Below are 13,507 nucleotides of genomic sequence, written 5' to 3'. Positions count from 1 at the left end.
TTTGCAAGGGTAAATAGGTCATTTATGAAATGCAAGTTGGTATAATAATTTTTTTTTTTTTTTTTTGCTGCAAACGAGGGGCAAAGCCCCGGGAAAGAAAAACAAAAGAAACTAAGCAGAAATTAAACGTGGCAAGGCCACTCCTACAATATCATCATGCAAGATACGTCCTAACTCAATAGGAGGGAATTGAATCAACTCGATATTGTTGTTCTGGACGACACCTTGGTTTGCTAGCCAGTCCGCGGCCCTATTTGCCTCTCGATAAACATGTTGAACTTGCACTTGCTAATTATTTCCTTCAATAAGCTGCTTACATCTTCTAATAACATGATATCCTTGGCCTCGTTGAACTTCTTCATTTTTCAAAGCTGCCACAACAGTTTGGCTATCAATTTGCACTTGGACTTTGGCTGCATCCATTCTCTTTGCAAGCTCCAAGCCATACTCCACGGCCCTCAGCTCTGCCATGTAAGCATTGCAAGTTCCCAACTTGAGGGAAAAACCATATAGAAATCTTCCAGTACAGTCCCGGATAACACCTCCCCCACCTGCTGGCCCTGGGCTCCCCCTAGCAGCCCCATCTGTGTGAAGCTAGCCACCCAACAGGTGGTGGTAACCATCTAATGTAGGCTTCTTCTCTCGCTCTAGCAGGATGTTGAGTGGTACTCACATCATTCCCTAACACACGCCAAACTTCCTCAAATCGTGCAAGTAGGAACTGGTTTATGTCAATTGGATTTTCATTTGCTCTATCAAATACAAAATTGTTCCTCCATTTCCATATCCACCACAAGGTAATAGAAAAATACGTAGGCCATACCTCAGGGGAGTGATTGCTGCGGTTTTGCACCTTGATATTACGAGAAATCAAATGTTGTAAATCACCATTAAAGAACGATTGGTGCGAAGCAGGACCTCCCACCTGTCGCCACACCTCTCTTGCAGCACGACAGTCCCTAAGGGCATGGAGGGTAGTCTCCTCATGATTGCTGCAATTCTTACACCAAGGATTATCTGTAAGATTACGCTTTAAACGATTAGCATTTGTCATTATACGATCATGCATAGCTAGCCACAAAAAGACCTTCGCTCGTTGCTGTACTTTAAGTGACCAAATTAAGCTCCAAACACCATCATTTTCAATCGCATCCTCCCTTCTTATTATCTTCATTGCAGATTTAATTGTAAACTTGCCACTAGAGGACCCTCCCAATATAATAAGTCCCCTATATTTGGATCAGCACGCAGAGCATGAGCTTCAATTATTTTCAGCACACTAGCAGGAAGCAAATCCGCGAACAAGTCCCATTTCCATCCACTCTCATCATCCCATAACTCCTCTACTGTCGCACCATCCAAGTTATCAGGGATAGCAGCAGTAGCAGAATCTCGTAGGGGGCCAGGCAGAGCCCAGTTATGATCCCAAAATAGCGTAGAAGACCCATTCCCGACTGCTACACGTGAACCCGTACAGATTAGCTTGGCATTTTCAGAAATGCCTCTCCAAACATTAGACATATTTTCCTTGGCCTCAAACATGTCAATGTCACATCTCCCTTTACAATATTTAGCTCTAAGTACACGAGACCACAGAGCATTCGGTTCCGTTAACACACGCCAACCCAATTTTGTTAAAAAAGCTGCATTCGCTTGCCTTGAGGATCTAATTCCTAAACCACCTTGCTCCTTTGGTTTTTGAAGACAATCCCATGAGAGCAAATGAATGCGTCTATTCTCCTCATCACCTCCCCAAATAAACCTTCTAGTTTTCTTATCAATTTCATCACAAATAGTCCTAGGAATCTTGGCAGTCTGCATAGCATAAGAACTCATGGTAGTCAAGGTCGTTTTTGCAAGAGTGATTCGGCCAGCTAAAGAGATGTACTTAGATTTCCACCCAGCTAGTCTTCTATCCACTTTCTCACATAAATAAGCAAAGGTGTCTCTAGTAACTCTACTTGTAAGAGTAGGCATTCCAAGGTAGGTGCCAAGATCATCCGTTTCATCAATCCCCAAAGCATGACAAATACCAACTTTCTCATTCGAACCCACATTATGAGAAAAATAAACCTGGGACTTGGGATAGCTAACCTTTTGTCCTGAGGCACTACAAAATCTAGCCAAACACTCTTGAATTACCACTGCTTGTTCAACCGTAGCTTCGGCAAATAAAATTATATCATCCGCAAAGCACAAGTTTGACAATTTGGGACCATTTCTACTTGCATAGATCGGTTTCCACCAATTCTCAATGATGGATTCCTCAATTAATTGATTCAACCTCTCCATACACAAAACAAAAATATATGGTGATAATGGGTCACCTTGCCTAATGCCACGTTCCGGTTTAAAGGATTGAGTTGGTTCCCCGTTCCATAACACACACATCGTAGAAGTAGAGACACACTCCATAATAAGCTCATTTATAAGAATAGGAAATCTGATTTCATATAAAGTATCACGAATGAACTCCCACTTTAGCCGGTCATAGGCTTTTTCAAAGTCGATTTTAATTGCCATAAGACCCTTACCCCCTTTCTTGTTTCTCATTGTGTGAATAACCTCTTGTACAATCACTATATTATCCGTGATTTGTCTCCCGGGAACAAAACTTGTTTGAGTACAAGAAGTTAAGTGTGGCATCATTGGTTTGATAAGATCAACAATAGCCTTCGTAATAATTTTATATGCCACATTACAAAGGCTAATCGGCCGAAATTGAGTTGCTAGTTCCGGAGTATCAACTTTGGGAATAAGAACAATGAAGGTATCATTTAAATTTTCCGGCAGACCTTTTCCATTCAAAGCATCAAGAGCCACTTTGTACACATTTTATGCAACCAAATCCCAGTGCTTTTGGAAGAACAAAGGTTGGAAACCATCCGGGCCCGGAGCCTTCATAGCACCCATATCAAACACTGCTTTCTCTATTTCACATTTTGCAAAGGGTCTAGATAACATATCCCAATCCCTATTAGTGAACTCGGGGAAAATGTTAGTCGGCATTGGACCATGCTGGGGCTGTTCCTCCTCCGTAAATAAATTCGTGAAGTAAGAAACAATATTCTCTTGAATGTGTTCCTTATCATAAAGCCACTGCCCATTAGCACACTCCTGCCCATTAGCACACTCCTTTATGGCAGTGATATTATTCCTCCAACGACGAGCAATTGTACTCAAATGAAAAAAAGAAGTATTACGATCACCTTCTCTAATCCATTCAACTCTCGATTTTTGATACCATAAAAGTTCTTCCTGCTCTAGAACTTCATCAAGCTCTTTACGGAGTTTAGATTCAAGCTTAATAAGATCCCTTGATTTTTGTTCAGGTAGAGATTTCTGTACACCCGTAATTCTAGCTAATAAATTCCTCTTTTTTTTAAAAATATTATGGAATACATTTTTATTCCAATCTTGCAGATCATCACTGACTTTCTTAAGGAGAGGGACTAGAGGGCTGTTTTTTTCCCATTTTTCCTCCAAGAAGCCACGAAAATGCTCGTGTGTCAACCATGTAGCCTGAAATTTAAAAGGTTTGTTGACTGAAGCAATGGGAACAAAACCATTAGGAGCAATTAAAATAGGGCAGTGATCCGACTGAACCGCAGGAAGATTTTTAGCCTCCGCATTAGCAAAACGAAGACTCCATTCTCCATTACATAGAGCCCTATCAAGCCGAGCACTAGTTCTAGTTGCTATGGAATTTCCACGTGCCCAAGTATGGTTCGGACCACTAAATTCCACTTCCAATAAATTCATATCTTCTACCCACTCATTGAACCTAGCCGCACGTCTAGAGGTCTCAGGACAAGAAGTACTCCGTTCATGGCTAAACCGAGTGTCATTAAAATCCCCAGCTAGTAACCACGGCTTATTATGAGTTACTGCAAAATCCTTAAGTTCACTCCATAAATCACCCCTTTTAGTTGGGTCCGGGCTTGCATAAACCGCTGTGAAATACCAAGGATCACCACCAACCCTTCGAATGTCCATAGTAATATACTGATTACGTTGGTAAATTGGCTCCACTGTAACAAGATCGGGTTTCCAGTAAATCCAAATACCCCCACTAAACCCTTGAGCATCCACCCTAGTATGACCGGTATAACCTAAGATGGCAGAAATTCTTTCAGCTTGTTGACCCCCCATATGAGTTTCAACAAGAGCAATAACATTAGGCTTATGATTCCTTACTATCTCACGTAGTGCACTAATAAAAGTACGACTACCCGCCCCTTGCACATTCCACACCATGCATGAAATAGGCAAAGAATTTGGAGCTAAATTTGGTATAGTGTCTTCCATTAAAAGAGGTACAGAAGGAAGTGAACTAACATATGCACTTGAAATAAATCTCATCAAACGACTTACATCATTCGGTATTCGCAAAGTGAACACCAACTCCATCGGTTCCGGGATCGGTTCCATCCATGATTCGATCCTCACCTCCATTACATTCGTCAGGGGGTCGGCTATGCCCAAATACAGTTTCTCTATAGGTTGACCCACACAAAGGATCTTTTCCGTCGGGATCGTTAGCTGGATAACATCCGATGGTGGGGGAAACATGTGTGAGGTCCTTCGAGAGTTCATCTTGTGGTGCAACGTTTCTAGCTTGTTGAGTTTCTTCTGGTATCCTCTGTGTATCTACCTTTGAAAGATCAACACTCGAATTTTCCTTCCCAAAATTATCCTTGGTAACAAAATTATTTAGAGAATCTTTTACGTTAATCACATTAGTGATTGGTTCAAGGGGCCCACTTTTTTGTGTAACACTTTTAGTAAACTTAGGAAAATCTTTTTTCTTATTATTTACTTTGCCCCCACTCCTATTATTTTGGTCGGACTTTCCAAAATTAAAAGAGTTCACCCTTGGTAAATTAGCAACTTGAATTTGAGAATTATCAGAAAGATTTACTGAGGGAATATTTCCATCTAAATTCGAAGGAGATATATTCAAATCTTTCAAAGTTTCCCCTGATCCCAAATTTACAGCCTGGCTAATATTATCAACACCCAAAGAATCAGCCATATTATCACCAATTTCCCCTTGTGTAGCTAAGATATCAAAACTTGATTTATTTGCTTTAATACCTCCCGTATCTTTAGTAGCATTTCTTGGCAAGAGTTGACTAGGATCTTGATTATTGTTTTGACCCACCTTTCCTTGACCCGACCCATTCTTGTCAAGTTTCGGATTTCTTTTACGACCCGGTTTCTTCACTAGCATCCAGTCACCAAAATCACCAGTATTTTCTGGTTTCGCCGGAGCCTCCCTGTTCTGTCTTTCAACAAGTTCCAGTTGACTGTTGATATTGTCAATAACCATGTTATCATTTGCAAGCCTTGATGCACATTGGTCCTCGACATGACCAAGTTTCCCACATTTATAACAAAGCATCTTAATCCCTTCGTACTGAACCCTCCAAATTTTCCCCTTCAACCAGAACTTAGCCAAGAGTGGTTTCGAGAGATCAATTTCAACACTCAGTCTTGTATATTGCCCTCTTTCTGCATAGGCCGTGGATTTATCCACCCTAATAACTTTGCCAATTTTAGCACCAACCTTTTTCAAGAATTCCTTATCAAAGTACTCAACCGATAGATTTGGAATTCTCACCCACACAGTTAAAACGTTAATGGAGGCCTCCTCCGGAATGAAATTTGGAGTCCATTTCCTTATTGTGAGATACTTATCATCAATAAACCATGGACCTTGCGTCAAGACATAATTATAATCATCCACATTGTTGAAACGAGCAATAAAGTATTTGCATCCAATGTCAGTAAGGATGAGTTCACCCTTTAATTGCCACTTACGCTTCAATCGCTTCATTAGACCCATGTAACCTAGACTACCATCAAACATCCTAATTATCAGAGTATGCTTCCAAGGTTTACGCATAGCCCTCTTCTCCTCCTTGGTTAACAAGATAATAGGACACCTATCACTATCCTCTAATCCCTCCGGAGCTTCATCATCATCAGAAACATCATCATCATCCAAATCAATTTGAATTCCCATCTCAGCCTGATATGCAAGTTGAGTGTCCCTCAAAAGGTCTCTAAATGACTTAGTAGAAACGCCAGTAATTGGTGGATAGTGTTTCTGACCCCCACCAAAAGGGACATAGTTGTTCCCTTTCCTGCCCTGCTCTGGCCCTGCATTCTCCTCCATCATTGCATTTGGATCTTGATGACCCTCAGAATTTTCCACTCGATCAAAGATCCAATGGGTAATTTTTCTTTTAGGTTTCTTATTAGACCTGGTCATTTGATCCACCATGTCAGGGGGAGTCGGAGGATGCTGGTTATCAGCCATTTCGGGTTGCAATTTAACCTAAGTCACCAGTTATTGTTGTAATTGATCTGGTATAATAATTAATGAGTTTGGATAAACGTAAGCAGAGGAAGACAAAAATGGGCCCAAGTAAGAGGAAGAGAGGATAATCAGCATACAACAGATTACGTCTTGCCACGTCTACTGTTCTTTCAGGCTACTTGGACTCCCTACTTTGGAGGATTTGGGTTCCTTTTCGGTTGTACTAATTTAATAATTTTATCTCCATCTATTTTTAAACAGTGTAAACTCCATCCGTTTTCAGAAGAAGAATTAATAATTGGAAAATTAAAAGAATAATCCTTATTTTCTCAAAACAGTCCTTTAATATATATATATATATATTTTAAAGATAGTAACCGTTTTAAAAAGTGAATTACCACATATCACCTTCTAATTGGTCACATTTTTTTAAAAAACAAAAGGACCAACCCCCTCTCTTCCCATTCCCCTTGCATGGGCTACACCCTGATTCCCCACCTAAACCAGCCCGGTTCACCATCGGCCGCCTCCACGTTACCCCTCTCTCTAACAAAATTCTTTTAGACCTGGTTGCTTGGTGTTAAAGGCGTAAATGAACCGAGCTGATCAATAAACTATTCGGGTTCAAGCTTGGTTGAAGCTTGTTTATATTTGTTTATTAATAAATGAATTAAGCTTGAACAAAATTTGAAGCTCGTTTAATAATTGAGCTTGAACATGAACATAAATATGCCACATGATCGTTCAGCTAAGTTCATAAACAACTCATTTATTTATGTATACGAACTGCTCGTTTATTTATTTTCATGAATTTATTAATTTATTCACAATTGTTAATCTAATTTTTAAGTTTATAATTAAAATTAAATTATTATGCTAATTGATTTTCAAATGTCAAAAATACAAAATCTCATTTATTAGAGAAGCTAATATGAATAAGGTAGTACTTCGCTTGGCTCGACTCATTTACACCCCTAATTGGTGGTTTTTTATTGTTGGAGTTGATTTTTGTGTGGTAAGGGTTGTTTAAGGGGATGAATAGGGTGGTTCGGGATAATTGAAGTGATCTTTCGAGGTGGTGGGGTAGGGTTTTGGATGGGTTTCGGGTGGGTGGGTGGGGTGCTCGATCTTTTAGGTTGGTGGAAATGGTTTCGATTGGCTGGGTCAGAGGGTGAATTTCTGTTGAGTAGGGTGCACACCGATGAGGATGGTTTTATTGGTGGGGGTTTAGTTTTAGGGTGATTTCAAGGGTGGGGGTTTATGGTAGATTTGTGTAACCACGTCCTTCGTTCTCACTATAACATTGAGAGAGTATCGACATTTTGCAAATTTGATGAGGATGTTGTGATACGTAAACATGTGACCATTAAATTCACAATAATAATCTACCATCAGATATTTAATTAACTGCTAACGAAATGTCGTAACCCAAAACAATGCCTAACGTTGTCTACCATTCATACTGATTTGGTGTATGAATATTATAACGTATATGTCGGCAATATTTCACAGTTATTCACCATTATCGAATAGACCATGAAATTGACCAGCACTGTTGTAGCTTGCTCATATATATTGATAACTATATAGTATATCAATAGTTGTGGTTTTTCGACTAAAACTCAATGCATTCAAATTGTTTCCCGGCATGCAATATCTTACACATAATACGGGATCAATAAATCTTATTGAATATAAACAAAAGTTATTCCATTATAAACATATGTTAGTGAGACAATAAAGAAAAATACAACTTTAGCTTATTCATTAATCATTAATTTACTATATATCTTTCAGAGTTATTTTAGTGTATATTTCATTAGCCAAAATTTGCTATTATTAGATTAGAGAACTTTGAAAAAAAAATTATTTATTTTAATTTTGTTTACTACAATATATTACCAATATTACTCTATTCTTCTTTTCATATCTTGTTATTCAATGTATGTATGAGTAAAATGTGGAATCATTTGTTGCAAACAAAAATTAGCAAAAAGGGGAAAATTGAATGTACTTCAAGCAAATAAATATCTTAAGAGCTTGCCAAAAGCTTGAAATTCTCTCACAATATTATAGACACATTGCTTGACCACTTCGTAATTATAATGCCTTTAACCTCTTTAACGTATGGCTACAACTAAACCACTTATTTTTTTCTTAAAGAAACTATGCCAAAATATCTTACTTTTACTCCATATTACAAGCACTAATGCATACACAAGAACCTTTTACTATGCCAAAATTCCAAGGCTTATTTAAAGTTCTAAGGCTTATCTAAAGTTCTAAGGCTTGGATTTTTTAATAATACCTCTGTTTCCCACGTATAGTAATTTTCTAACTATGCCAAATTTGGGACCTGGAATTGGGGGTTTCAATTAAGGGAATTAATGATTTGGAGAATATTTGTCAAGTCGACTTGGATGGAAAGAAGGATTTTACTGGAATAAATTCTTTAGTGGAAAAAGATAAAAATCTAGCCTCGAAGAGTGGTTATCCTAAAATAACAGAAAAGAGTCAGAATAAATCTTCTAGGACTCCTTTGGGTGTGAGGAATAAGGGAAATTATGTTCTTAAACCGTACTCCAAAAAGATTGACCCTAAACCGAGTTGGAATCTTAATAAAAGTGGTAGTAGCAGCGATAATGAAAATTTCGTTGAAAATTTCTTTGAAGTTGCTACACATACTCCTTATGCTCTTTGTCAAGTGTCTAGAGAGCTGAGTAGTACGTTTGCAAGGAGCAATCATGAACCCAATGCAAATCCCTATTACTCTGGAGAGGAAGATCCCCCCGAGTTTCGCAGACTATCCAATGGAGGGGCCGTCGATGATCACAGCTCACCCTTTGGTGAACAAGGTGTTGATTCACCTGGACACTTATCTGCCTCCGGTGCACAATCCGCCAGCAATGATGGCTGTTATACTACTAAGCAATAAAACAGAAATTACTTATCTCTTGATGCGTGAACCAAAGTTACAATAGCCGCGTCGTGGAGAACCACTGACCTAAAAGACGATTCCGCGCTACCTCCCGGTGCAGTAGACTAGAAGCGGCCGCCCTCCAGGATAAGCACGGCGCCGGAGTTTATGTGCACTCACAAACCCGACTGGAACTCAGAATACTTGCCCAGAAAACAGAACAGAAAGAACTCGTGTTTAGATAACTTTAGAGAAGAGAGAAGACTGATTGTGTTGTTGTATTTTTGACTGGGAAAAGCAACAAGTATATATAGGCAGTAGAAGGGAGACAAGAAGCATAAAACAAGGAAAGAATCTAGCTAAGAAAACGACCAGATTTATTAAGCCAGTCAACAACAGAAGCAATAGACAAGGAATTGAATTAGTCAGCTACAATCAAGGAATTAATGACTGATTTAATTCCGTAACCCCAACAGTCAGAAAAGAATAATCCCAACAGACAAAAAGGAATATTCTGTTTAACAAAGAAAAGAAAATAAAATTTCTCCAAAAAGATAACAAGGACCCACTCATCAAGGAAATATTGTTGGAAGTTCTTGATATAAAATAAGGGAGTTGGGGAAAAACAAGAGAGGGGGAAAAACAAGAGAGAGGGAAAAACAAATGAAAGGGGAAAATCCCACATTGGTTCACGCATCAAGAGATAAGTAATTTCTGTTTTATTGCTTAGTAGTATAACAATCTAAAAGACGATTATGGCTTCCAAGTTTCTGATTCCTGATATGTCTAAGTTAGAACCTCTTGATGGAAAGAATTATAAACGTTGGGTTGTTAGGATGCGTTTTTATTTGGAGCAAATTGATGTTGCATATGTTCTTGATGATATTGTTGAACCTGATGATAAGGATAATTTGTCTGAAACTGATGTTAAGTTTGCTAAGGATGATAGAACCTGTAAGGGCATGTTGTTGCATTATATGTCAAATAATCTGTTGGATATTTATATGGGTTTTTATCATGATAAGGATATTTGGGATGCTTTAGAGAAAAAATATGGGACTGATGATGCTAGTACTAAACGTTATTGTGTTAGTAAGTGGTTGAGTTTTCAAGTTGTTGATGATAAGCCTATTATTGATCAGATTCATGCTTATGAGAATGTGTGTATTAGTATGGCTGCTGAAGGTCTGTCTATTTGTGATATTACCCTTGCTATTGTTTTGATTGAGAAACTCCCTCCCTCTTGGAAGTATTTTCGTAACCAACTGATGCACAAAAAGAAAGACCTAACCTTAGAGGAGCTTGTAGGACACCTCAAAATTGAGGAGGAAAACCGTATCAAAGACAAAGGCCCTCTGTTTTTCCTTCCTCTTCCTTTGCCAAAGCCAATCTTGTTGAACCCAAACACAACAACCAGTCCAAAGCCAATAGCAGTTCTCTTAAGCCTAAAGGGAAGGTTCAGAAGTACAAGTTTAAGGGTACTTGTTTTGAGTGTGGTTTGATTGGTCACAAGGCTAAGGATTGCAGGGTCAAGAAGAAGAAGAATGGGCAAATTCAAGCAAATCTTATTGAGGATTCTGACGTTATTGTTGCTGTTGTTTTAGAAGCTAACTTTACAGGTAATGCTGCTGAGTGGATTGTTGACACTGGAGCTACCAGACACATCTGCGCCAACAAGGACATGTTCACTACCTATGACAAGGTTGAAGGCGAAAATGTTTTCATGGGCAACTCAGCTTCTGCTTCTATCCAAGGCAAAGGGAAGATCGTTCTCACTCTCAATTCTGGAAAATTGCTTACTCTGACTAATGTTTTGCATGTTCCAGAAATGCGCAGGAATTTAATTTCTGGCAGTTTGCTCATGAAATCTGGACTGAATCTCTCTTTTGATTCTGATAGATTAGTTCTTACTCGCAATGGGGAATTTGTGGGAAAGGGCTTTTGTAATGGGGGGCTTTTTACTCTTGATGTTAAAATTGACACTATGAATAAGAATGCTAGTACTTCTTCTGCTTATATTGCCGAGTCTATTGATTTATGGCATGCTAGATTAAGCCACGTTAATATTGATTCTATTAAAAGGCTTAAAAACTTAGATTTGATTCCAAGTTTTCTAACACTCATTTTTCGAAATGTCAAATTTGTGTTGAAGCCAAATTTACAAAGAAGCCATTTAAATCAGTAGATAGACAGACTGAAGTACTAGAGCTTGTTCATAGTGACTTGGGTGATTTTAACAATCACGAAAGTAGAGGGGGTAAAAAGTATTACATTACCTTTGTTAATGATTGCTCACGTTTTTGTATGGTTTATCTTCTCAGGTCTAAGGACGAAGCTGAGGAAATGTTCCTCAAATATAAAGCTGAGGTAGAAAACCAATTGGACAAAAAGATTAAAAGGGTTAGGAGTGACAGGGGTGGTGAGTACAGCCCTGACACTCTTAAGGCATTTTGTGAGCAACTTGGCATTGTTCATGAGACAACGGCTCCCTATTCACCCGAACAAAATGGTATAGCTGAAAGAAAAAATAGAACTTTAAAGAATATGATGAATTCTATGCTTTTTAGTTCTGGGCTTCCTAATAACATGTGGGGGGAGGCTATTCTTTCTGCTTGTTATGTTTTGAACAGGGTTCCTCACAAGAAGCTTGACAAGACTCCATACGAAATATGGAAGGGTCGAGCGCCAAACCTGAAATACTTGAAAGTGTGGGGGTGCCTAGCAAAGGTAGGCATACCTAGTTTCAAGAGGGATAAAATTGGTCCTATAACTGTTGATGCTATTTTTATTGGCTATGCTTATCAAAGTGCAGCTTATCGTTTCTTTGTCAAAGGTACAAACAACACTTATGCAGATGGCCATATCATTGAGGCTAGAGATGCTGAGTTCTTTGAGAACATTTTTCCTTAGAAAATATCTCCCTCTAATGATAGTGAATTAATTGCTAGTAGTTCTGTTAGTTTACCTATTGCTAATTCTCCTATTACTAACAATGATTCTGTTTTGGAGCCAAGGAGAAGCAAAAGGGAAAGAAAGGAAAACAGTTTTGGTCCTGATTTTATTTCATCTTATTTATCTGAATCTTCCTTAATTGATGATGATTTTGTGCATTTATTTATTTTGGAAGATGATCCAAGGACCTATGATGAGGCAATGAGATCAGTTGATGCTGTTTTTTGGAAAGAAGCAATTGACAGTGAATTACAATCAATTCTCAATAATAACACTTGGGAATTGGTTGAACTTCCTAGAGGTTGTAAGCCCATTACTTGTAAATGGATCTTTCGGAAAAAATTGAAGGCCGATGGATCCATAGACAAGTATAAGGCAAGAATAGTGGTAAGGGGTTTTACACAAAAGTTTGGCATTGATTATTTTGATACTTACTCCCCTGTTACTAAAATTGCAACTATTAGGACTTTAATTGCTCTTGCTTGCATTTTTGATCTTGTTGTTCATCAAATGGATGTCAAAACTGCATTTTTGAATGGTGACTTGGATGAGGAGATTTATATGGTCCAACCTGAAGGGTTTGTTGTTCCAGGCCAAGAGAACAAGGTTTGTAAGTTAGTCAAGTCATTGTATGGGCTTAAGCAAGCTCCAAAGCAATGGCATGACAAATTTGATAAGACTATGACTGGTAATGGTTTTCATGTTAATGAAGGTGACTCTTGTGTTTATTTTAAGCATGATAGTCATGGCTGTGTAATTATTTGTCTTTATGTGGATGATATGTTAATTTTTGGGACTGACTGGGATCGAGTAAATGAGACAAAACAGTTTTTGAGTTCAAATTTTGAAATGAAAGACATGGGTGAGGCAGATGTGATTTTGGGAGTAAAAATCAAAAGGACTCCAAAAGGCATCTGTCTTAATCAGTCACACTATGTTGAAAAACTTCTTAAAAAGTTTGACTCATTTAATGTCGATCCAGTTAAGACTCCATGTGACCCAAGTTTCCACCTAAAGAAAAATAATGGTGATCCAGTTAATCAGTCTGAGTATGCTAGAACTATTGGTAGTGTTATGTTTCTAATGAACTACACTAGACCTGACATTGCTTATTCTGTTAGTAGGTTGAGCAGGTACACTCATAACCCAAGCAGTGGTCATTGGATTGCTCTTAGGAGGTTGCTTAGGTACCTTAAGGGTACTGTGGATTGGGGTTTGCACTACTCCAACTTTCCTAGAGTTTTGGAAGGTTTTTGTGATGCCAACTGGGTATCTGATAATGATGAAGTTAACTCCACTAGTGGCTATGTCTT

The sequence above is a fragment of the Chenopodium album genome, chromosome 16 (genome assembly GCF_948465745.1).
Source record: "Chenopodium album chromosome 16, dcCheAlbu1.1, whole genome shotgun sequence".
NCBI classification, from domain to species: Eukaryota; Viridiplantae; Streptophyta; class Magnoliopsida; order Caryophyllales; family Amaranthaceae; genus Chenopodium; species Chenopodium album.
This window is presented reverse-complemented; position numbering follows the sequence as displayed.